Consider the following 24,799-nt stretch of genomic DNA (forward strand, 5'->3'; position numbering starts at 1 on the left):
AAGGGTTAAATGCGCTAATTTATTACGCATTATGAGGAACAGTACTTGACTAATTTCCCTATTTAGAACTCTACTAAAACACTCCATACGGATCATTATCATTTTTAAAAATTTGGGGCACAGTCTGTGTTCGTTGATTTTTTATTGTTGTGTTTAAATATATGAGAAAATGATCTTACAGGAGGAAAGGTTTGTTTGACTCGTATCTCCATGCATGGTCACCTCACTCCGACATTTCTGGGTTTATGGAGAGAGGAGAAGGAAGGGATGAAGAGAGGGAGTGGGAGGGGAGAGGATAAGATCCAGGGCCAAGACGTACTTTTCAAGGAAGGGCATTCCAAGAGTGACTTAGAAGGTCCCACCTGCCAAAGTCTCCATCGCCTCCTCTATCACCAGTTGGGAACAAAACTGTCAATGCATGAACCTGAGGGGAACCATGGCAGATCCAAACAGGAACATAATTTTAAGTGTCATTATTAGGAGGGTTCCCTAGGCACAAGGTAGAAAGGAACTGACAAAGAAGGGACTCTTTCAGATGCCCTTTAAAGCTCAAGTCCATAGAACACACAGCACTGAGAAAAACTGGAGGTAGCAGAGACTGTTTTAAAACCAGCAAATAAAACTATGTACCAACAAAAAGGATCCTATGGAAGTTATGGACATACTTTGTTCTGTTCTTAGATTGATGTTGTTTTTCTTGGGCTTGCTTGAGTCTGCTTACTTATTTATATCTCGCTGTGTTTCAGGAAGGATTTAGGGAAGCTTTCAAAGATACATAAAATCCACCCTGTGTACATTAAAATTAAACATAAGAAAGAAAAACATTACAGAGAAGGGAGAGAAATGTCCCAGAGTGAGGAAGGACAGCAACAGTGTAAAGACTTTAGATATTTGCTACAAATGGACTAGATGTTTGGTTTCAGATTTTCTGGTGAGAAGTACCTAATCAGTTGCAAATTCAGGCTGATAAAAACCTGCCATTTGCTAAGGAAAAGCATGGTTATTACTTGGTGCCAAAGTCTTGAATACCTACTATTTCTTTACAGTAAGGTCCATGAGGATTATGAAGTGTGAACATGAGAAATGATTTCTTTCACGGGTCTGAATGAGGTACCTGTGGGAACTAACAGATGTTTCGGCACCTTCCTTACCCCAGACAGGGTGAACTCCACACACCCGTGCATCCTATGTGTTTCCTACCACAGCATCTCTCCCTCGTGTGTTTTCTGTAAAATGGGACTGATACTGGTCCCTGCTTTCTGGGAGTGCTGTGAGGATTTGGTCAGTGGGCTCCTACACAGAGTGCTATAACAGCATCTGACAAGTGTGAATCGTTGTGCAAGGGTCTGTCATGCCTTTTGTGGGTGCCTCGGGAGGCTGAGGGGTGCCTCCAGTGTGAGCTGCGTTGTTCTTTGTGAAGGCTTATCTTTTTGCTCTGGAGAGAAAATAAAAGGACATCACTGAAATACTTGAACCCTGCTATGCCATTTCTAGGAAGCTACCCTCCACTCCCACCCTTCCAAACAGATCTAAAATGCACAACAGTGAAATGCACTTAGAGCTTGACGAATTTTTGGTAAGAGTAAAACATAAAAGCAATATTGTGGACAAGGTAATGGTGGTTAGGTGGCTTACTGTGCACTGAGTTATTATTACTGTGGGAAATAGCATCAACGTGGAAAATTGAAAGTATTTCACATGGCCCCCCCATTACCCAGGCTGGAAATGTGGGAGTCACCCTCTCTTCCACTCTCCTCTCCCTGTGCCTGTATCACTCACTATCAAGAACTGTTGCTTGTGTCTCCAAGTTATTTCAAATAGATCCTCTTCTGTCTTCCTCGGTGCTGCTGTTCTTTCTAGAGGGTTCTAGTACCTTCTCCTTGCTGGCCTCTCCGACCCGAAGTCAGCCTTGTAAACCTAATTCATGTTCTGTCACTCCTACACTAAAACTCTCTGGTAGCCTCTGCTCAGAGCTTTCTTAGGTGATCCTCACATGCTCTCTTTCACAGCTCTTCCCATAAGGAGGCTGAGGAACAAAGCACCCTAAAATCAATGTCTTGAAACGTCTCACTTGGGCATCTGCCTGTGGGCTGGAGAGGAGCTAACCTCCTTGGAGCTTGGTTGGACTTCACTCCAAGCTGCATGATGAGACCATGTGTGATGCACACATCCCCCTCTTCCTGCAGCTCACCAACCAGAAGTCCTTTTTCCATCAGAGTTCGAAGCATGGTAGAATGAGCTTGCCCATGTGAGCACATTTTAAACCTCTTGCTGCACCCTGTTGACTGATGTCCCCTTGACCCAAGAAGTGACAGGGTAGAGCCCAGTGTTGAGGGTGAGCAATGGGCACTTGGTCCCTGCGAAGTTAGAGAAGGTCATGTGGTAAAATGCAAGAACAGTGATGTGGACAGGTGTATTTGTGCCCAGGAGCCGGTAAGTAGGGAGGAGGGAATATCTACCACCGAGTAGTGACCACCTCATGGCCTGTCTGATCTCACCTTGAACCCTCATTCTGGACCAGCAGTGTTGTTTTGTTTGTTGTCGTTGCTTGTTTGTTTTTGTGGTTCTTCAAACACAACCAAGCTCTTTCCTGGTGCAAGACATTTGCAAATGCAGTTCTCCAGAGTTCCTGTCTTTGCAAGGCTGTTCCTCCTAATTGTAGCTTAAACATCAACTCCTCAGCAGTGTTTTTCCTGGGGGTATTAGTAGGATGCAACCCCCTGTGATTCTCTGTACCCTGCTTCCTCCAGAGCATCTGTATCCATTTCTTCCCTTCTCTGTCTTGTTTGGTAGCTTTGGAATCAGCCTCCCTGACAGAAGCAAAGTATTTGCCTCCATATTCTTCACGGTCTCTAGCTCCCCTGTCACTGATAATCAAGAAGGGGTGGCAGTTTGGAACTTGGAAGCAGAGCCTGGGGCTGCCCTGTGCACCTCAGACCCTGCCATGGCCTCATTTGTGTGCTTCTCAAGAGCATTCTGGACTCTAGGCTTTCCGCCCTGCCTCTGGCCGTTGCTTCCTTGGCTTACCATGGTGCTTTTGATGGCACCATTGACGCTGTCTTTTCTTTGGAGCGTGTTTTCCCCTGCACTCTCTCCCACACCACAGCTCCAGCTTCTCCTCTGAAAAGCACCTCCGCCCAGCCCTCTGTGACCTCCCCCAGCCTGCTGCCTCAGCCTCTGAACTGTGAACGTACCCTGCACACAGGCAGCAATCGGAGCAAAGCCCAGCCTCTGTCTACCACTGCAGAAGTCCTCCCTGTGGTGGAAGGAGCTCCAGATGCCAGGTCAGCTGGCCCCGCTCAGGATTCTACTGGACTCTAAATAAGCACGGCACTCCTGAGTCTTCCATCTCCTGCCTAAGTCTGTGATGAGCTCCGGACTCCTCCCGCAGACAAAGGCTCCTGTGAGCAATTCAAAGACCAACTCAGGTGCACTGGGGAGAGCGAGCTCTGTCTACCTGGAGAACTTTGATGTCCAGTTGGCTGGAAATTAATACTGAACTGTGATACACCCACATGGACTGGAATGACCGATCTACACTAGACTGAACTGCACATTTTCACAAAGAGGCCTAAGATGAGATCTGGGGACAGAAACGACTATTGTTTGATTTATTTATTTATTTATTATTATGTTTTGTAAGAGGAGTGAAACTAGCTATTGTATGGTTTCTATACGCATGCTTTTCTTTTCTCCCTAAATGTTTCTTGTGGGTGTGTCCGCTAAAGTATGCAAGGGGCATTAGAAAAAAGGCTAGATTTTTTTTTTTAAAGAATGACAACTTTGATAGCATTTTTAGGAAAAAAAATAGAATTTGAGGACATTAACTATTCATATTTACTCTCTCCTACTCCATTCCTTCCATATTTCTCTTTTCATGTTTGCCCCCTCTAAAACACGTTTTTAAAGTCATCGCCACATGCTTCCCTGTCTTCCTTCTACTTCATTCTCAATAACCACCTTGTATCCATTTATTAATTTATTTTTTAGTTTTTATTTTTTGTCTTTTTTTTCTTCGAGACAGGTCTTGTTGTACAGTTTAAGCTGGCCTTGGGTTCAGTTTGTAGCCCAAGGCTGGTCTTAAACTCATGCCCAGCTACATATTTATTTTCATTGTCAGACTACTGTCCCTAGAGAGTCATTGCTGGGACTTTTAAAATGCCATTCTCATCATTCTTTCACAGCTGCAGTTCCTTGTGGAGGGACAGTGTCTCGGTTCTTCTGAGGATTATATTTAATGAGGAGCACAAGAGAGAAGTTAATTTTTAACAGCACATGATGTCAGAGTAGTGGTACTCACAGAAAAGTGTCCCCTTCCTCGTCTCTGGGATCTATGAGTCTCCTACTAAATACGGCAAGCAGAACTTCACAGGTGTGATTAAGTTAAGGGTTTGGGATGGAGCGACTGACTACCCTAGAGTCTGTGACAGGTGAATGATCCGTGCTGCAAGTTTGAAGGTGCAGGATGGCACAGGAGTCAGGGAACTCAAAAAGCCTGTAGGAACTGGAGAAGGCAAGAGAATGAATCTTCCTTGAACACTTCTGAACACCCTGCTGATTCCTTGATTTCTAGTGAAACTAACAGTCTTTGTAGGTCTGACTTCCATGGATGTACTTTTCCAGTAATAAACCTGCTTTTTCAGCCACTAACATGGTGGTAATATTTTATGACAACAGCTGGAAAGTAATACAGATGGTTTGGTTATCAGAGCTCAGTTCTCTCCCAAAATTCCAGTTGAGGAAAATCACAGGTGCACAAAGGCTTCAAACAGAAAATAAGCAGTGTCCCTAATGCCCTTGGGATTCTTGCAGCCACAAAACCCTCTGTAGGGCGTCTCATCTCCTGTGGAGAAGTGATTCAGTTCTGTTACTCACTGACATATGGCACATTGAGGAGGCTGCATTTGTGAATCAATGCTAATCAAGGAGTCTTTGATTAGTCTCCAGAAATGGCCTCACCAAACCCCAAGAATAGCCAGTCACTGAAAGCATCCTTCAGCAAAATGGGAAAGCACGTACAGGTACTGGAAAATTCTGGAATTTTCTGGGTATTCCTAGTAGGATCCAGAACTGGTTTATTCCAATGTCATTATATCCTTAGTCTGCAGGTATAGGCCCTGATGGTTAGGAAGCTAAGCTGAACTATTCTACAATATCTAGAGGTTGTTTTCTTGGAGTGAGCTAAACTTTCAGATCCAGGAAATTGCTGCTGAATATATTCACTGTACGGTCCACTGGAAAGACCTAGTAGGATGCCTAGCTGGACAGAAGGAAAGCATGTTGTCATCTCTAGGAAATCCTGGAAGAATTCTGTGTGGCACAGAACCAACTGTTGTGAGATGACACCTCCCTGAATGACCTCACACAGGCAAGAGCCAGGATCCTCCACTGTAAGAATAATAAAGGCTTAAGTGCCAGGGTCCTGGAGAAGGATCCCCTGAGTTACACATTTGCCACACTCAGAAAGGCTCCAGGTGTGACCTGCCTTTAGATATTCAGACTTCAAGTCTGTCCTGAAGTCCAGATTCAGTTTATTAATCCAGGATCACACTGAACAGCATCAATTAGCATCATAACCAACCAACGATCTTTGACAGTTTTCATTTTTAAAAATATATATTTTTATTCATGATGTGTGCAGGACACAATAATTGTATTCATCATGAGGAGTTGGTGAGTGGATATAGCTTATCTTTTTTTTTTTTTTTTTTTTTTGTCTTTTTCCTTTTTATCGGTACCGGGGATCGAACTCACGACTGCCTGCTTGCAAGGCAAGTGCTTATACCGCTGAGCTAAATCCCCAGCCCCCATAGAGCTTATCTTAATTCTCACTTAAAAAAAAATTCTCTCTTCCCTCCTCCTTCCATCTCTGGATCCCCTTCCTATTTGCAAGGGCAACTGAAAAGTTAAAAGGAGTTCAAGGGCTGGGGATTTAGCTCAGCGATATAAGTGCCTGCTTGGCAAGAGCAAGGTTGTGAGTTTGTAAAAAAAAGATGTAAAAGGAGTTCAGAGTCTCCCACAGAAGCAAAACAGTAGACTGTTTACTCATAAATGTATTAAGAATTGTCCCTTCACAAATGTAGTGCTACATTGTCAGTGTTGCTGTTTTGTGTCTTCATTTTTAAAAGATGCATGTGTATCTAGAGCTTTGTTCTTTGTATGCACTGGCTTGTTAGTCATCACATGACCCTCATGAGGAAGGAATGATCCATCAGTATTGCTGTTATTGTTTGCTAGTGACACTCAGAGAGGTGGAGCGCATTTCTAAAGGTCTCATAGCAAGTGAGAGGCAGGCTATGAGGAGAACCCTCCACATTTACTGGTTTCCTGGGCCATGTCCTCCCTCTCCCCAAAGCCAAGTTGTGTCCTTGTCATGGGTGCATTGTCTCCTTGGGAGAGGACCTCACGCCTTCAGGACTTGCACACCATTCTTGGGCTGTCAAAGTTCCCATGCCTGGTTTCACCAGCTGAAAGGGACGTTTGCTGTAGAACAAACATGCTTATAAAACAAAGCATGAATTTGTGTATGCCTGGTTGCTCAAACTGACGTGGACTATCTTTAATGGGCTTTAAAAAAGAAAGGAAGGAGCTGGGGACCCATGAACATGTGAGCACTTACAGAGGCCTTTTCTTGGCATAGCTCTGAGACAAGAGGGCGGGCAGACCCAGAAGAACGCTGGGTTCATGTGGGAGGGTGGTGAGTTATCAGGGGAGACGTCACATGCAAGGGAAGGTTGGACGTGGGAATGGTGAACACCGATGGAGCTCACCAGTCACACACCTCTCAGGTTGCTTGTGTTCTGGCGGACACCAGTGGACATACCAGACGACGCCTGCATAGCCTGTCAGCCATGCCTTTCACAGAGGGCCACTAACTGATTCACCTCAATTTTGAAGTCTTTAGATTTCTTTCTACAGCCTTTAGTAATCGTTCGGTGGAGTTATAAGGGTTTATCTGTCAAAATCAACAAGTGATAGATCTCCTTGAGAAATAATTTGATTTAAATTGCTTACCTTGGGAAGCAGCCCACCCACATGTGCAAATTACCATAAACAGCAGTCCTCTTTGGTGATTTACATAATTAAATGAGCAGATATTAAGGCATCACTGTGAAGGGGCAGCCTGTGATGGCTGCTTTGTCAGTGAAGGGAAGGATAACCCTCCACTTCTTCATCTAGACCAAAGTGACCCCCAGTCTGGATCTCTGTGGTCTTGCAGTTTTGGTGACAAGTGCCAAACTTTGACATTTTTGAGAAAGTTGAGAAATGAAGACATTCCCCAGTACAGAAAGGTAGAGTGTTACAGTGTATCTGATGTATAAAATTATGAGCCTAATAGGTATTTTGAAACGGAGGGAACTAAGAAAGATAAAGAGCTTCAATTAGTTGTACTTTGGAAAATGTACCACGCTGTTCCACCGAGCCCTGTGAGGGGGAAGAGAATTTCATCAAACGTGCCCTTGGGATTCAAAGACGCTGCTGCTCTGGGGGAGTGAGCGTTGGAAAATGTCACAGGGAAGTTGTGAAACTGAACATGCAAATTCTTGTGTCTTCCTCAGTGGATCAAATGAGAAAGACAAGTCCCATGGAGCAGAGCAAGCCTTGGGTTTCAAGCCAGAAGGCTGTGCTCACCGAGCATCATCTACAAAGTCTTTACACGGATTGTCATGTAGATACCTTGTTGGTTTTCTCCTGGTGTAAAGAAAACCATTCCTTTTGTAAGAATAAAAAGTCATGTGGCATCATTACCTTCTCTTCTGCAGCACTCACATGGGCCAGAAAGAGAAGTTGTATCCAGCAGGAAGAGTCCCCAGATGGGACAAGGGCCCAAGTCATGGTGGCCTTGACATCCAGGCAAGCTGTACACAAGCCAAAATGGCCACAAAGACCCCTGGTGATGTCCAGGTCAACTTGATTTTGCCCTAGGAAGGGAAAGCTTAAGTCATTTATAGAACAACAGATGTGCCTCGATGTTGGGGTTCTGCAAGCAAAGGGAAAATAAAGGGTCACAAACACTAGGGGTCAGCAAAATGCCTGCCACCTGGCCAGCCTAAGCAAGTAGCTTTTATTGAGATAAAGAACAAAGAAACTCTAATTGCGCACGCTCAGATTACATAACTTGTTTGCTTCTTGTCCTTAGGGACCTCATGTTTTTACCTTGGGGTGGGGGCAATGTTTCAAGGCTTGGACTTTTCCCCAAAACATTGTCGACCAGATGCGTCCGGGACACAATGAAGTCAGTGTGGCCTCTCTACATCTCGAGATCGTGATGTCAAACAAAACAAATCACACACACAAGCTTATGAGAGAAATCATATGATTTCTCTTATATGAGAAACCCACAGTATAAATAAACTAAAGAGAAAAGTAAAAGATAGATAATAAGAAACAGAGAGATAGAGCTTTTGCAGATGGAAGGAGAACAAGAGATGGAGGTTATAGGAGAAGGGAAGGATGAAAATGAACGAGTGTTGTGTACTTACATGCAGGGACTCCACACCGGCAGTGTCGTCATTGTGTGCTTCAGACATGGACTAATAAGAATCAACACAATAAAAGTTAAAGGAAGAGAGGGGAAAGAAACATGGCGCCCGCACCGAGGAAGCTGCAGGCACGCGGCCTGAACCTTTTCACAGTGTTCATTCCCAGGATCAGCCATTCAATCTCCGGGCATTGTTGACCATTTCTCCCCAGCATTTGCACATGGAATTAGCACCCACTAATTCCACGTGTTAATGTAAATGGTGAGACCTCAGGGGCAGTCAGGTTTGCATGAGGTCACAAGGATGAATCCCAAAGAAGGGACTGGTGGTGTTACAACAAGATTCTCCATGCCCCACAGCTTTCTGTGTCCCAGTGTGAGGATACGGCAAGCAGGCAGCTGTCTGTAAGGCAGGAGGAATTCTCACCGGTGATAGAATTTTCCGTGTGGAAGGGAACCATCTGATAGAATTTTTGGCACGGCTAAAAAGATAAAAAGTATGAAATAAAAGTGACCTTTATTTTAAGAATGTAGGGAGAGACTGCATGACCTCCGGGGTCTGGCATTGTCTCTGGGGGCTGCCGTTCTCTCCGCCAGACACGTGGTGTGGGGGCATACATGTAGCTTAGGTTTGGGGTGGTGCCTAAGGGGCATTAGTGATGCACAGATAGCCCATTGGTATTCATTTCGTGCCACAGGTAAATTGCTTAGGGACAGGAAAAGTGTCCTCAAGATAGAGCCCCTTGGTTCCGCCTCCCAGCCCCTCACTGGCTACAGTATCCCATCTAGCGCAAAATCCTTTCAACCGGACCCATATTGGCACCCTGATCTCAGACTTCAGCTGAGAACGGTGAGAAACAAATATCTATTGTTAAAGCCGCCTAATCTGTGGTACTGACTAAGTAGGGCCCAGAGCAAAAAGAACGGTTCCCTCCAAATGCAGGCTGAAATGTTCTCTCTGTGTGCACTGGGAGTTCAGACCTTTGAAAAGTGCTAAAGGTCTTGGGCACTGCCCTCAAGATGGGCCTGGATTGTCACTGCAGAAATCGTTTGCTGCAAATGTGGGCTCTCTGTGCGTTGCTCTCCACTGTCTTACATGGATGGGCTGGCACAGCATGTGGGCCATGTAGATACTAGATGCTTCATCTTGGACTTCCAGCCTGCAGGACCATCAGAGTTACACTTCTTTTCTTTATAAATTATCCCATCTATGGCATTCTGTTATAGCAGCAGAAAACAGACTAAACAGACTTCTGTTCAAGAGGCAAGACAAGCAGTTTATTAAATGCACTAAAACAGGTCAGGGATAGTGGTGCATGCCTGGAATTGCAGCCCACACATGCTTGTACTAAAATAGGGCTGATAAATTAATTGCCTAGCATGTACTAGGTCCAGGTCCAATCCCTAGTACAGGAAAAATACAGAAGAGTAGTAACATATCCAGGCATTCCTGTTACCTGTATACCCCTTCTGGTACACTTGCTGTGCTGTCCCCTTGGATTTCTCGTATGGAACCCACATTCCAAGTTGAAAGTGAGAGCAGAATCTGAAGCCCAGTGTGGAACCCTGTCGGGCCTGTCCCCCATCACCTCAACTTCTCTGTCATAGCAGCATCCTCTACCAGGCCTGGACAGTGGAAAGGGTGCTGATGGAGGAGTAGGGAAATGACTGGCTTGGAGCTGGACATGCTTATTTTGGTGGCTGCCAAATGTCAGACACAAATGTCCTAGACATCGGTGTGGACAGCCAGGGATGCATGGGCCCAGTGATCCTAGGTCACCATCAGAGACAGCCAGGGATGCATGGGCCCAGTGATCCTAGGTCACCATCAGAGATATCCTGCACGGAAAGCTTCATCCAAGATACTTAACCAAATGAAATCATCCGCAGAGAGCTAGAGAAGAAAGGTGATCTATGAGAGGGAAACCACTTTGCTTTTTTCTTCAGATTGCGAGCAGACTTTTGCTTTATCTAGTTTTGCATTCTCTTGGTAAGCAAAACCTTATGTGCAACAGGTACTAAAGAAATACTCAAGCAAAGAATAGAGGTATAAACACAAGTTATTCAAAGGTGGTCTTATTTTTCTCCCAGGCTTTCCTTATTGCCTTCTAATTTGGAAAGTTTGCTTTTCCAGCAGAAATTATACAGTGATATCCTGGTTGCATGATTGTTGGGGTGATTTCATTGTTTTATTTCTGTAGGTAATTAACCTGTTTCCATGGTACTTGTGTGGTGCTAATTAAGACTCTTTAGCGTGGAGTAACTCATTCAGGTGAAACTTCAGCGTTTTCCTGCTCTTTACCACTTGTCACTGAAATTGTTGTAATATAAATATAATATCCTGTATCCATTCTCTGTAGCAGCTTCATAAGCAATTTCCAGTGGCTGGGTTTTGAGATTTTGTTTCTCTAGAAAAATTTCCATTGCCTTTTTTCATTTCCTTTGAAAGGGGAAAAAAGCAAAAGTGGAACAACTGTATCTTTCAAAGTGTGCTTTATTATAAAGGAATATGTGTATAAAACCTGGGATCTTAAATCGTTACCCAAATGGTAAGGGAATCAGCTCCCCCAGCCTCCAACTCCTGTCCTAGCAAGAAGGACAGCTGTCTGAGATCTTAATCCAAGCCATGGCATTTTGTGTCTTGGCTAATTACGACGTATAATTTAAAAATGATTAGGAATTTTCCCCTCCTTAGCAATGTTCAGGAAGTGCTCTCATTGTTCTCACCTATTTAATCACCTTTGCAGTCATTTCCAATCTAGCTCCACTCCTTCTGACATATCCCAAAAATAGCCTTTTTAATTCTGGCCGGAGATGTTCTTTCTGCTTATCTGATCTGGCCGTGTCTGCAGCTTTATTGGCTGCTGTCGAATCAGATACCCTTTGAAACCACCAAAAGTCACAGAGGCCCTGCCTTGGATGCCATGAGGCCCTAGGCTCCTGCTTGCCTTTGGTGTGTCTTCTGGGTGAGACTGGGGTCTCAGACAAAATGAACTCAGAGGTTTTGGGCGCATGTACATTTTCCTACTATCCTTGCAATCCTAATGAGTAACATCCCATTTTCTACTCCCTGTGCTCTAAGGATTCGGCTGAGAATTGTCAGGGAAAGGAGCAATAAAGTGCAGCCGAGGAAAAGAAAGATGCTGGAAATTTTAGTTTGGGGAAGGGCCATCAGTTCAAAAGCAGAGCTGAGAAAAGGACCCAAAGGGCCGCTGGTCACTTTTTTGCATCCTGGTGTCTGGGGATGGCTCTAAGTGGCTGTCAGCAACCTCTCCAGGACCAAGTTGGGCCATTGCCTTCAGACTGAGATAGCCACAGTGAAGCCAAGGTCCTAGGAGAGGTGCAGGTGTGGTCACAAGGTGTCAGCCATGTGCAGGAACTCACCAGCGGTGCAGCCAGCGTAGCCCCGGCCAGTGCTCTGCAGCTGCTCCCGCCTTGATGATGCCTGTTAGGCGCCATCACTGAGACGCAGGGGTGGAGCTGTTTCCATCAGCATGTGCCAGCTGCTTTGCTGGGCATTGCCATGTAAATTCTTTGTATGGCTGTAGTTTATATATTCAAAACAGTTTATAAGCCACAATCCATTTTCTCAGCTAGAGAAAATATTTTGTAGTTTTTCTTATTTTCAGGTATGATCTGCATTTCGTTGAGGAGGAAAGCAACAGAGGAGAGGAGAGGTTAAATGATTTGTAGAAGGTCACCTAGCTGGTGATTCTAGGCCTCAAACCCACTGAGAGCTTGCTAGCCCAGTGAGATTCCCATGACAACTCAGCCCACAACAATCTGCTTTTAATCAAGTGCCAAGCAACATTCGACTTCCGGAGTCGCCTCCCAGCCACCATCCTGCTGAATCTCTCTAAGAATCTCTCTGTTCTCAGGGCCTGTCCTCCTGAGGCTGAACCCCTCCTCGCCCGCTCCACTGCCTGCCTGGCTGAGGGCCCAGATCGGCTTTCTGATCCTATCAAATGTGTAAGACCAACAAAAGAGGATCTGCCTTTGCTGACTTGAAAATGTGTCCTTCCAGAATTATTGGTTGTCTTTGTCTGGAGAAGGACCGTAGCCTGCCACCATTGCTGACCCAGGCTGGCAACTAATTCTGGGGACACATGGCCACCTTAAACAGTTTTCTCCATGAGGAAAAGCTGGGCTGTGAAGCCCTGGAGCAAATTTAGAGGGTAGTTATCGTATTATCTCCCTCGTTAAAGTGGGATTATGTGAAGACACACATCAGACAAAAGGACAAAATAGCAGAAGAAACATTTGGAAGAGCTTCCTTGGAAGGCAAAGCAAGAAGTTAGTCCTTGGGAACAGGAGTGTACTGGGCAAACCTAAGCCCAGATTTGGGCCAGCACAGATCACACTGGCAAGGGTTGCTGGAAATCGAGTTGGACAAGGTTTTCAATACAGAGTTGAAGGTGGTTTAGATCATAAACTGGTTTGTGTTCCTTTGTAAGACTTTCATGTTGCTGATACCTTCTTCTCCATCCTTGAGATATTTAAGAGAACTCACATGAGCCCAGTGAAAGATTTTGCAGGTCTTAAGAGACTCCATACTGGGAAACTATGCTTTAAGTAAAAGAATAAAAATCATAGTGGCAAAAGCTAGTTCTCAATACCATCTCTTACTATCTGTGTAAGATCCTGTCTGTATTGGTTCTTATTTAATATTTCTTGCAAAACCATGAAACAGGCATGGAGCCTATTGCCATGTGATGCTGATGTATATGGTGACTTCGTGTGAAGGCTGATGTTGAGAACCCTCTCTTGTAGAAGAAAATCTGGAGTATCCAAGGGATTCCTCAAGCCTTTGGTCTTTCCTATCCTGGTGACCTTCCATGGATTATTTCTTATGAACACTTTCTAGCTTAACCACTTTTAGTGGCACAAAAATGTTGCTTTGAAGATCTGTATTTAAAATTATTTTGAAGCTGTGCTGTGGTAGGAAATAGTTTCCACCACAGCCAGAGAACTAAGCATATACAGATTCAAGGAACTGATTCCTGGATTTGTGTTATTGATTGTGTGACAAATTATTTGACTTCGTCATACCTTTGTTTCCTCTTCTGCAGAAGGGAGATAGTGACGATAACCTGTCTCAAGGATTGTTGGTGGAGTAAATGAATAAACTTGTTGAACATACTCGGTATCCTGATTGGTGTATAATAAATACTCAGTAAGTGCTAGCTATTCTTATTAGTGGCACTGTCAGTCGTGAGTGGTTTGGCTACACAGTGTCATCGTTCTGTTCTGCTCTTCAGGCTTTTGCATGATGTCACATTCCCTGTAAACAATCAGAACTTTCACTTTTAATAAGAGACATATGCAGTGCACTGGGGCATACACGGGGTCTCCTTCGAGGCACAAAACAATCATAAAAAGCTGGAGTGGCACTAATGCTATTTCACAATGGTGGAAATGGGCTTCAGAAAGATTTTTAAATTTGCCAGAGATAGTAACGCTGGGAAGGGGCGAATTCTGAGCAAAGATCCAGTGCTGTGTGACTTTGGTGCCCTAGACATTGTGCCCTGATTTGAGACCCTTCCTGCCACCACCAGCTCACCAGTACCCTTTAGCAAGTGTGCCGTCCACTCTGCCAGCCTGTTGTTTCCAAGGTGCCCAACTCCGGCGAGACAAAAGGTTACACTGTCCCTCATGTGCACTGCACTCTTCTCTGGTGACCACATGTGCACCCTGACCTTGCCCAATGTCCTTTCTACTTCGAAAATTAGAAAGGTGATTGCTCTTCCTCTTAGAGCTGCACAAAGGATCGTGTCTCCTTTGAGGGCATCTCCAAGGGTTGAGGGTAAAATCTGCTTGCTTTATTTCTGTATATTCCTCCCACCCACAGCTAGTTCAGCTTGTTTATTTTTTTTTTTAATTTCTTCATCTTACTTGAGAATGTGAAGCCCTCCTCAAATGGATGATGTCTACTCTTTTTCATTGTCCCCTTGAACACAGCAAGAAATTCCTAAGAACAGAAAATAAATGGGTGAATAGAAACTCAGATTGTTTTCTGTGGCAGAACCTTCCCTGCTCTGTATCCATCCACTGGGCGGCCATCAGCCATGCGCGGCTGCGAATGGCTGCAGATCAGCTAGCTGATGGCACCATGGAGCCTACATTTGAACTTCATTTCATTTTAAGTGATCTGAGTTTAAACAGCTGTGTGTGCCTAATGCTGATTATAGGAGCTGCTTGGTGCTGGAGGGAGAGCAGGAGGACTCTGGAGGTCCTGCAGGTGCTCTCCCATGTGTGTACCCTGTCTCCACTGGGTCAGGGTTGGGAGAGCAGAGATGCTGAGACTGAGATGCAGCAAGGAGACTGCTGTACTTTTCTGTGCAGAAGGGTTTTAGGGATAGGGGCTGCAGGCTCTGGGTACCGCTCCTGTAACTATGATAGGAGTTTTTGTGCTAAGGTTAGGCAGCCTTACCAAAGAGCTGCAGTGAGCTCATAGGGAATATATGGGCCCCAAGCAAGAGGTCTGTGTAGGTGCGTCCAGGTTTTCTGCAGAGCTCAGTGGGAAACAGCAGGAGCTTTTAACTGCATTCCTGGGTTCCTTCTGCATGGTGCATGTGTGCCATTTGCCTGCTTGTACTGTCATTTGCTCATAGTCTATCTTCTCCCCTCCCCCAGTGACTTCCTGTAGAGTCGCTCTCATTTTCTTATGCATCTGCTTTCCCTGGGAACTACTGTAGCACATGATATAAGGAAAAACTCAATGCATGTTTGACGAATGAGTCAATGAACACTGAATCAAGAATAAGTGAACAGCTTCTGATGCTCCAGCAGGAAATGTGTGTACCACCGAGAAACACACAGGCAGGAGACAGCCTGTGTTTATGTCGCCACTAAAGAGGGAGACATGCAGGGACAGAGACCTGCCCTGCTCCTAGGACATCACAAAGAAAAGCCATTGTGCATTGTGGGTTATTCCAGGCAGTCAGGTTGGGCAGAGTTTCAGTGTAGTGGGTGAGACCTCCCTCCACCGCCCTGCTGCTGGCTGGAGAATTTGCCCTGCCTTCCTCGGTTTTGAACTGAACTTGACCTGTATGTGTGAAAATCTCTTTTTTCTCATAACATTTATTTGAAAAGAAAGGGCAAAGTGTAAAAGTAATGAAAAAAATCCAAAAAAGGCACATGTAGGTGACACAGATCCAAGGAGGTATATCATCAGCAAGGTATGTGGTGACACAGGACACGAACAAGGGATTTGTCTCTGTTATATGCAGATTTAGCGAGCATCTAAACTATAGGGAGAAACACAGATATTAAAGACACATCTCTCTGAAGAAGCTGCAAACTCGCACAGCAGTAGGGCTCATAAAGTCGGGACTGACTTGGATGCAAGTGTGATGAATTCAGTCTAGAAGGTGGAGGAGAGCTAGGTACCCTGCCACCACCAGGAGTGAGAGCAGGGTTTGCATTTGCTTTGAAGAATCTTCATTTCCCGTGGTGGGAAGAGGTGGAGGCTAGAGAGGGCAGGGACCCCCTGCAAGCGGGAGCAATGGACAATGGATCAAGGATGCCCCATAGTACTTGGTGGGGTGCAGTGGGTGGGGGAGGCAGGGCAGGGCCACCCTCTGAGGACAACTGAGGTACCCACCTCATTGGGAGATCGCTCTGCCTTTCTGGAGTTCATGAGATGCATGTAGCTGTTACCTACAGGGTAGATTGACAAGGAGAAACCTCTAAAGAACAAGGTCAACCAGGAAGCTATTAGAAGCGTTCCAGGGTAAGAGGTTTAGGAGCGCTGTTAGAATTATGTCTGTGAAAATAAAGAGCAAGACTTTCAGAATTACGTTCTAGAGAAGTGGCTCTCAACCTCCTTTATGTCTCACGCTCCTGAGGGGGAGAGAAACACACTTCCCTCTGTAACCGTGATTGTGCACTGGAGTGTTTCTCATGCAGAATCCAGGGATGTAACTTGGAAAATTGTTCAGATGACTCTGCTTTATGCTAACTGCCTTACCAAGGATGTCAACTGTTCTAGGATTTCTGCAAGCCCAAAACTGGGGCTAGTTGAGGCATGAAGCATTTTTAAAAATGTATTCATGGAGAACCTACAAGAAGCTATGATCTTGTTGGCCATGATTTATTTTTTCTTCACAATAGTCTGAAAAGGTAGATTCTCCACATCCTCATTCTATCAAAGAGGGGCTTGAATTTCAGCTGCATTCCTCTGGTTGCCATGCTGGAGTTTGAATCTGGGGCCATTGCTCTCTGGGCACTTTGCTACAGGAGCTGAGGAAACCAGAGCGTTTCTGTAGCAGAGCGGCGTTAACCAGGCAGGACTCGGGGGACGTCCTCTGTTCTCTTGCTTTCTAGAATGGTTTTGCCCCAATATCCACAAAGACTGATGAAGGCACATATGACATTTTTCTAAAAGGATGTGAGAGGGAACGAGTACTCCATTACTTATGTTTTCAGTCCCTGTGTATTTGTTAATCGAACGCAAGCCAGAAACCATCCTCAGCATACCAGAGACAAGGGTGTATAAGTAAGCATTTCTCCCATTCTCTGTTCTCCACAAATGTGGAAACATGGAAATAGCACTCTAGTGGAAGGGGCGAAGAGGTCAAGTGGGGATACGTGCAAGGTGTCCCGAGGACATCTTCACTAGCTGATCAAGGGGCAGCTGTTTCTTAAGGGTGGGTAGGAAACTTGTCCAGGGGAGAAGAGAGCAGCGGGGTGGAAGCACAGCCAACTAGGTGTGGCCCTCACAGGGGAGGTGGGAGCGCCCTGCAGCCAGCTCTGCAAAGAGGGTACAGTAACAGGGCTGAGCATTCTCCCCAAGGAGCAGGGTCTCACCCCTGAGTGAGGAGGGGTTAAGGAGGTTGGAATGGCTGTTAAGAAAGCGAAGGCTGAGGCAGACAGTGGGAACTTGGTGTCTCAAGACAGAATTTTGAGAATCAATGCACATGGATCTTTTTGGAGATTGCCAGGAGTGAGGGGAAGCCTGTTCCAAAATCCCTTCTCAGGCCAGGCTGGGTCCTCATCTTGAGTCCACGAAGCCTCCTGTGCACCCTTCATTCCCTGACCTCAGAGGGTTCAGAGATTCTAGAGGTCAGGGTGGGCATCAAGAGCAGCTGGCCAGCCGCTGCCTGCCTGCAGCCTTACATTGAGGGATGCTCAAGGGCCTGCAGAGGAATCAGCACCTCACAGCACTCCCCATGCAGCAGGTTTAGCCCCGGGCACCTAAGAGCTCTTGCTTCCTTTGTTTTTACTCCTTGCTGGCCTGAAGGCCAGCCTCTTCTTTTGACTGGCGTAATTCCCTCTTCAGGCCTGAGGCCTCAGACACCAGGCTGAGCTGCTAATATTTCATTGTCACTTTCAGCTCTATTGCTTCTTTCTCTCAATCATTCTTTAGAGAAGAAGGTGTCATCCAGAGGGGTCCGTGGCTTGCATAAGTGAATTATGAAGCCTCTTGATTTCAAGCAGGTTCCCAGCCCCCTTCAGAACAGGGAAGGCATCTGGCAGCTTCAAAGTGTGAAAAGCACATTATGCAGTTAGGCATCCATATGCAGAGACATATGCCCTGTAGGGATTCACGGGTCCCACATTCTCTGACACACCCACTCGTGGAAGGGGTCTGAGAACCCCTCCGAAAAGCCACCACTTCAACATATCCTTTGTAATTCTCTCTGTCATTCTTCAGTTTTCTTTTCTTTTCTTTTTATCCATGGAAGGAATGAAGGGAAGGTTTGGCTGAGTGTGCACTGATGTGTGGTCTACAGCTTTGCATGCATGCAGGAAACCACCAGTAATGACTGGAGAAACAGGAAAGAGAAACACTCAGCCAATGAACGTGACAGGGGAAACAAAATCAGGTTGCTAAACGATTCTAAAATTAGTGACTTCGACCTGCACTCTCTTGATGGTGAAGAGTAAAGGGAAGGAATCGTGACCTGAGGTTCCCAGGAATCTCTGCTGTCCACATTACAGCATGTAACTGCGCGGGGCAGCATGGTGTGAGGCAGAGAACCTGACTCCCAGGCACTGAGAAACTATGCAAGAGATTAGTAGGATACCAGAAGAGGTTTTAGTGAGCACTGTGGGCCTTGACTGTCCTGGATTTGAAAACCAGCTCTGCTGCCAATGCGTAACGCTTGGCCCGTTGTTCTACCCTCGTAAGTCCTTTGAGTCTTCATTTCTTCACAGTGTGTGGTACCTAGCAAATCCCCAGAAAAACAAATTTTCTTGTTTTTGCATAACATAAATGCACTATTTTGGACCCTTTGCTCAACCCATTTGTTGTTTCTAAAAGTGAACCAATATTTGTCAGCACGTATACCCACATCCGTATGCCTGTGAATATTACTCAGCCTGAACAGTAAGGAAATCCTACCATGTGTAGCAATGTGGGTCAGCTTTGAAGCAAATTGGGCCAAGTGAAGCAAAGCAGGTCAGAAAAATCAAACCCTGCACGACCACACTTACATGAGGGATCCGTAACAATGAACCCACAGGAACAGCCGTTTCCAGGTCCTATGTGTGGGGATGGGGTTTTAGTCAGAGGGTGCAAACCCTTACTTATTAGGTGAACCCCTGTTAGCTGATGCGCAACACAGACGCAGTACAGTTGTTCCCCTATGCCCGCTCTGCCCACAAGTCCAACTTCCCAAGCTCTAGGAACCTTTAGGAAAAAATTTCTTCCAAGCAGATGCATACTTTCTTCCCATCATCGCTCCCTAAACAATGTAGTAAGACAACCATTTCTGTAGCATTCACATGGCAGTAGGGATCATAAATGATGGGAGGATTATTTATTTATGTATTGGAGTTTTAAACTTTTATTTTAAAAAGAATAAAACCAATAAAAATAAAAAGGAATAAAAATAATCACAACCAGTGTAAGTGACACAGGACTTCAAAGCAATAGGAAATCAACAATGGTTACCATAATGCCTGTTGTTGTCTTCAAAATAGCCGCAGCTACCTTCAGACATAGTAAAAATCAAGCAAAACAGAACAGAACCAATAAAAATGAAAAAAAAAAATGAACACAATAAAGGACTTCAAAACAAGATAATAGTAAATCCAAAACAGCTATCATAATATATCTTGCTATCTTTGAAAGTGCTGCCCATGGCATCAGATTTAATCAAACAAAACAAAGCAGGAGTTCGGTTGGCTCTTCTTGTTTCCAAGCCTGCACCAGAAGGGGCTGGGGTCTGGCTGTCCACCAAGCAGCCCATGCATGGCCCTGATTTGCTGGGAGGGCTTCTTGGGGACTTCTTGTTCTCTTCCCTCGCAGTCTATGAATGGCACTGACTCCTGTATTGGTTTTTTTGGAGACAGAGTCTCACTATGTAGCTCAGGCTGGCCTTGAACTCACAACAATTCTCCTCCCTCAGCCTCCCAAACACTGGGATTATAGGCATGTGCCACCATACCCTGCTCAATCTAGGAATGATTTAAACTGTTCCCCATGTGTGTGGATTATACTTGTTATTTGTGTCTGTTGATACATCTGTTTTTGGCATCTGTGGGTGCTAGAATCTGAATGCTACATGGGCTGCAGGATGATGGAAGCAATTCTTTGTAGATACCAAGGAACTGCTGCTGATGTGTGGCCAACATTAAACTAAATGTGTGCAATTTTATTTGTCAGTCATACTTTGATAAAGCTGGAAAAACTAAGGTAAATATAACCCTGTTAGTTTTTTAAAAAAGGTTATCCTGTCTTATTCACTTGATATAGTTTTGTGGAAATTGAGAATGGCATATGTGAAGATGCTCTGTAAGGTGAAAAATTCCAAACAATGGGCAAGTGTGTTATCATCATTATTTTGGGAGTACTTAGGCTGTCGGTGTTGCTAAAATATTTGGAAAAAATTCACTTAACGTAGGTATAGAATTGTTTCTGGTTGGCAAAGGAGCAGATTCGCTCATCCGTCAGGCCTGATTTCTGTCCACCTTCTTGGTGGAAAAAGCTGTCAAGTCCCTCCCGTGTGTGGAAGGAGGTGGAATCTGGTCATAAGGGATGGGCAGTGACCTTTTCCCTCTGAAAATGGCCTGTGTTAGGTGGGGAGCAAGGACTGATGCTGACATGGTATCGTTCCTGGGGCCTAAAGATTTGACTCGGTTAACAAAGCCCATCTGATAACTTACCAGCCCAGAGCGCAGACATTTGGAGATCCCACCAGCGCTTTCTTTCTCTGCACTTTCTATGGGAGATGAAGGGCTGTAGAAGTAGGTAGTTGATGGATCTCCTACCAAGGTGTCAGAGCCCTGCTTATCTTCTCCAGGTCTGCAAAAATCCACTTCCTGGATGAATTTCCACACTTCTCTTTCCACCTCTGCAGCCTGGAATGCAGGTCAAGGTGGGGTGTAGGGACACCCCTGTCACAAGGCACGCATTCACAGAGATCCCACCTCTTCCAGCTACCCCTGGACTTGGCTCTCTGAGACTTGCTTACTGTATCTGTGAAAGGGCTTACCATCTTTCATAAATGAATGACTATCTACGAAGCAGGGCTTGGGGACAATTAGATGAAATCATATAGTTCAAATAGCTTACAAAGGACATAACACAAAGCATAAGCAAAACAAAAATATGCTTTCCTCTTCTTTGCTTTTGATTCCTTCCTTCCCCAATGCTCAGTAATTCATTGGTTATTACTCTCTGAATTACTGCTCCATCACCCTTCTCTTATGGATACAATAAGCAGAAACAATGTAGTGAAGCCTCAGAATTCCTCCCTTTGTAGTGCTGTAGGGAAGAAATAGATGAGATTGCTTGAGACCTTCCTCAGGAAGGTGGGGTAAGAGAATAGGGGGAGATTAGGAGGAGGAAATTTGATCTAGGGGTTATTGGATAAGGAAGATTTTGATAAGCAAATAAATATTGGCAGAGTGAGGAAACACTATTGCCTTTAGGGTTCACAGAAGTGATTTGGGTAAACTTATCTGTGTCAAGAGAACAGATTCTCTGACACTGAGAAGCTCCGCGGAAGCTTAGGTGACCAACCCTCTCTCCCGGGCCATTGGGCAGCAGAGTTTGTGGAGGCCATGGTCTCCCTGCAGACGGTCATGTGCCCAAGATCTTGTGCCAAGGGCTCTGTTATCTGGGGGGAGGCACAATCATGTACTTTGCTGAACATTGGTTTTTGGATGAATAAATGCGGATCAGTGACATACCTGAAGTATTCACATCCAAGCGTGGAGTAGGATCCAGGAAAAAAAAAACCTAGCGATATTTTTATAATCGCCGTTTTCCTGGAATACTTCCTGAAGACACCCCAGAGCACTTTTGCAAATGCTGATTATTTTTAAAAATTGGGATACAGCTTTACTTCCCTTGTCTGCTGTACAGCTGTGAGTGTGGGAGCACAGTTCTCTGGGGACCCGGACATATGTTCTCTCCCTGAGAAAAATCTGGATGAGAACCCCAGTGGACATGATGTACCCCTCTCCCAGCCAAGGAAGGAAAATCCGGCCTGCAGTGTTCCCTCCCTCCGTGAGCAAAAGCCAGAGCTGGGAATGGGACCCTGTGAACTTCTTGTGCGTTAGAGTGAAGAGCGAAGTGATGGATAGTCAGGCTTTGATCTCCTGCAGTAATTTCAGTATCATAAGCCCGCTGGGCTTCAGTTTCTTCCTCATAAGATTAATCTGAAGCCTAGGCCAAGATACTGTCCAGCTTTCTGCTCCTAGGTTAGTGTTACTGGCGTTTCCTAGGAGGATGCAACTGGAAGAGAGTTCAGATTTTCCTAGCTCAGCATTTTTATTTCATTAGTGAGAAAACTGAAGTACAGAGGGGTAAAGTCGTTTGTGAAAGGCCACAAAAGCAGTGAGAAGCAGAGCTCAGACTAGAGCAAGACTCTCAGAGTTAGAAATCCAGGGGTGTTTAACCCTTTGTGACTCAGAGATCTCATTCAAATCTGCTGAAAATCGTGGGCCTCTTGGGAGTGCAGGATACTAGTGTAGGCAAGTGCTTCGCACACATGGATATGCAAAATGCAAATGATTTAAAGGCCAAGGGCAGGTCCTTGGATTTCAGCTGAAAGACCTTTACCTAACAATTTATTACTCAAAATAATCTGAAACCGAAAGGAACATGTTTCTATGTGCTGATGCCTCTTGGGTTCTTCAATGCCTTCCTTTGAAACAGTATGGGTTTATATTTGCCTGATAAAGAAATCTTCCTTATTTTGCTGATGGCAGCTTCAGAGTTTCAAAGAGCTGGTTTCCCTTTCCATATCCCAGCTGTCGGTCTTCTTCTAAACACTTCTGGTGAATTCAGTGCTCAGCGCATGTCACCCATGGCCAGACATGCAAAGGCTGGCGGAGGCAGGAAAGGGTCTCTACTGGGGCTGAGGGTGGCTCCTACCACGTAGTTCTTGAATGGAATCCGTAGGTTGTGTGCAGTACGGTGGCCTGCTCTCCTTGGAAATATTAGTCTTAGACTCCATCCCAGACCCATTGACTCAGAATCTTTAGGAAGTAGGGCCAGAGAATCTATATTTTTACAGACTCTCCAAGTACTTCTTGTGCTTCCTCACATATGAAAACTATCATCCTTCACTCTTGCCCAAATTCTATCAGCCTTTAATGAAATTACTAACTTAATACTGTCGTAAATGATTTTGTGGCCATGGTCGTGTTAAGGTAGTGCAAGGGTCACATTTGAAAAAGCTACATATATAATGCCAAATGTTACAGTCTCTCATTTGTCAACAAAAACATGAGCTGTGATCACGATACAGTATATGGTGAATGTTTCAAGTTTTTAAAAATTTATTACAGTGAAGGACACATTGTCATTAATCACCTCAAAACATATCGCCTCCTTACAGCCACATACCCTGTTCTTGCCACTTTCCAGGGCAGCACGAGAAGTTCTCTTTCCTGAGAGTCTTTAAAAATGTGATCAAAAATTTGGTGAATGCTGCTGCTGAGCACTCTCCGATGAAAGACGGGCTCCTGAGAAATGACACTGTGTCCGGGTCCACCTTATTCACTGGGTCTTCTGGCTCTTCCCCCAGATCAAAAGCCACACAAGTGCAGCTAAAGATGCTTTAGAAAGAGGACCTCCAGAACTGCCTCAGAAAGTGACAAGAGTGATGGGATAAGCATATTCAAAAGGGGGATACTTTAAGCCAGATCAGTGGCAATGTTTTCTTTACTAAGTTTTTAACAATTTAAGCATTTACGCTAGTGTTTGATCACAGTGAATATTTCCCCTCTCCACTGAAGCACGGGTTTGTAGCAGTACACAGCAGACATACACTGCACTGGGAAGAAAGTCTGATGTGTCCACCATTTGGGGGAGTTTCCCCAATACCTGCTCTTACTTCGATAGACACAACTGCCACTGAGGGGGGGTTGCATTTAGACTTAAGCTTTATTTTTAAATATATGCATTTCATTTGTATTATCCCTAAAGGTACTTCCACATATGTAAACATAAAACTTATGCCTTCTCTAACGGCAAACAAACAAACAAACAAAATAAACACACACTGGTGGAACAAAAACATATACAGGAACGATTAAGTTGACATTACTTAATTTTGAAACACCCTGTAGCTGTGAGAACGAGCACATATATATGAATGAAATGAATGTGAATGGAGAGTTCTCACTTAGATTAAGCTCCTGAGCTGATCGGAGGCACTGGAGAAAAACCCTCCTGTGCATCATTCAACCCATGAGTGACCCAGAAGCTCAAAGTGTGTCCGAAAGATCTCCAAATTTGTCCTTTGGTGACCTTAGTCTTCACTGGTTTTTCCAGCAGCTTTGGAAGGACCTGAAGGGACGAATTCCCCTCTGTTTCCTCCACCTGGGCTTTGGATTTTCCAGTGCTCCCTTGGGCGCCCCATACCTTGTGTTCCTGGATGGCCTCCATGGACTCTGATCTCTCTACTCCAGGAGTGTGGCCAGCTGGAGAGCTGTCCACTGCAGCCTTCAGCTCTTCGCACTCCTTGTATAGGAGCATGGTGTCCCTCTTAGGGAGCACTCATGCAAGGGCCAGTCATGCCTCATACATACACAGCATGCTCATAGACTGGGCAGCAGGGTTAAACATACACTTGGTTAAATCAGATCGGCTGCTGGATTTTTTTGTTTCTTTCCCCAACAGAGACCATGTCCTTGCTGCAGTTTATAACACTACCTATGCAGTGTGACTTTATTTATTTATTTATTTTTGCTTGTATTCATGAATACAATTGCTCTTCCAGTCTCAATAGGAACTTGCAGGTGGAGATCAGTAATCAGTCTCTTAGGCCAAGGGGAAAATCCAAGGGTGCCCCGCGGTGTGTAAGGGTCTTATGAAAGCAGCAGCAGGCATTCAGAAACCAAACTTGCCAGCAGTGC

At 45.0% G+C, this 24,799-nt stretch overlaps 1 protein-coding gene across 1 annotated transcript in view; it reads left to right on the forward strand.

Moving 5' to 3' along the window:
* The window catches only part of Sema6d (semaphorin 6D), a 559,259-nt gene that overhangs the window by 172,777 nt on the left and 361,683 nt on the right, over positions 1-24,799 (forward strand). The gene's annotated exons all lie outside the window — the stretch shown is intronic.

The sequence above is a fragment of the Cavia porcellus genome, unplaced genomic scaffold (assembly GCF_034190915.1).
Source record: "Cavia porcellus strain 051 isolate PalLab524CR breed Dunkin Hartley unplaced genomic scaffold, mCavPor4.1 scaffold_1, whole genome shotgun sequence".
NCBI classification, from domain to species: domain Eukaryota; kingdom Metazoa; phylum Chordata; class Mammalia; order Rodentia; family Caviidae; genus Cavia; species Cavia porcellus.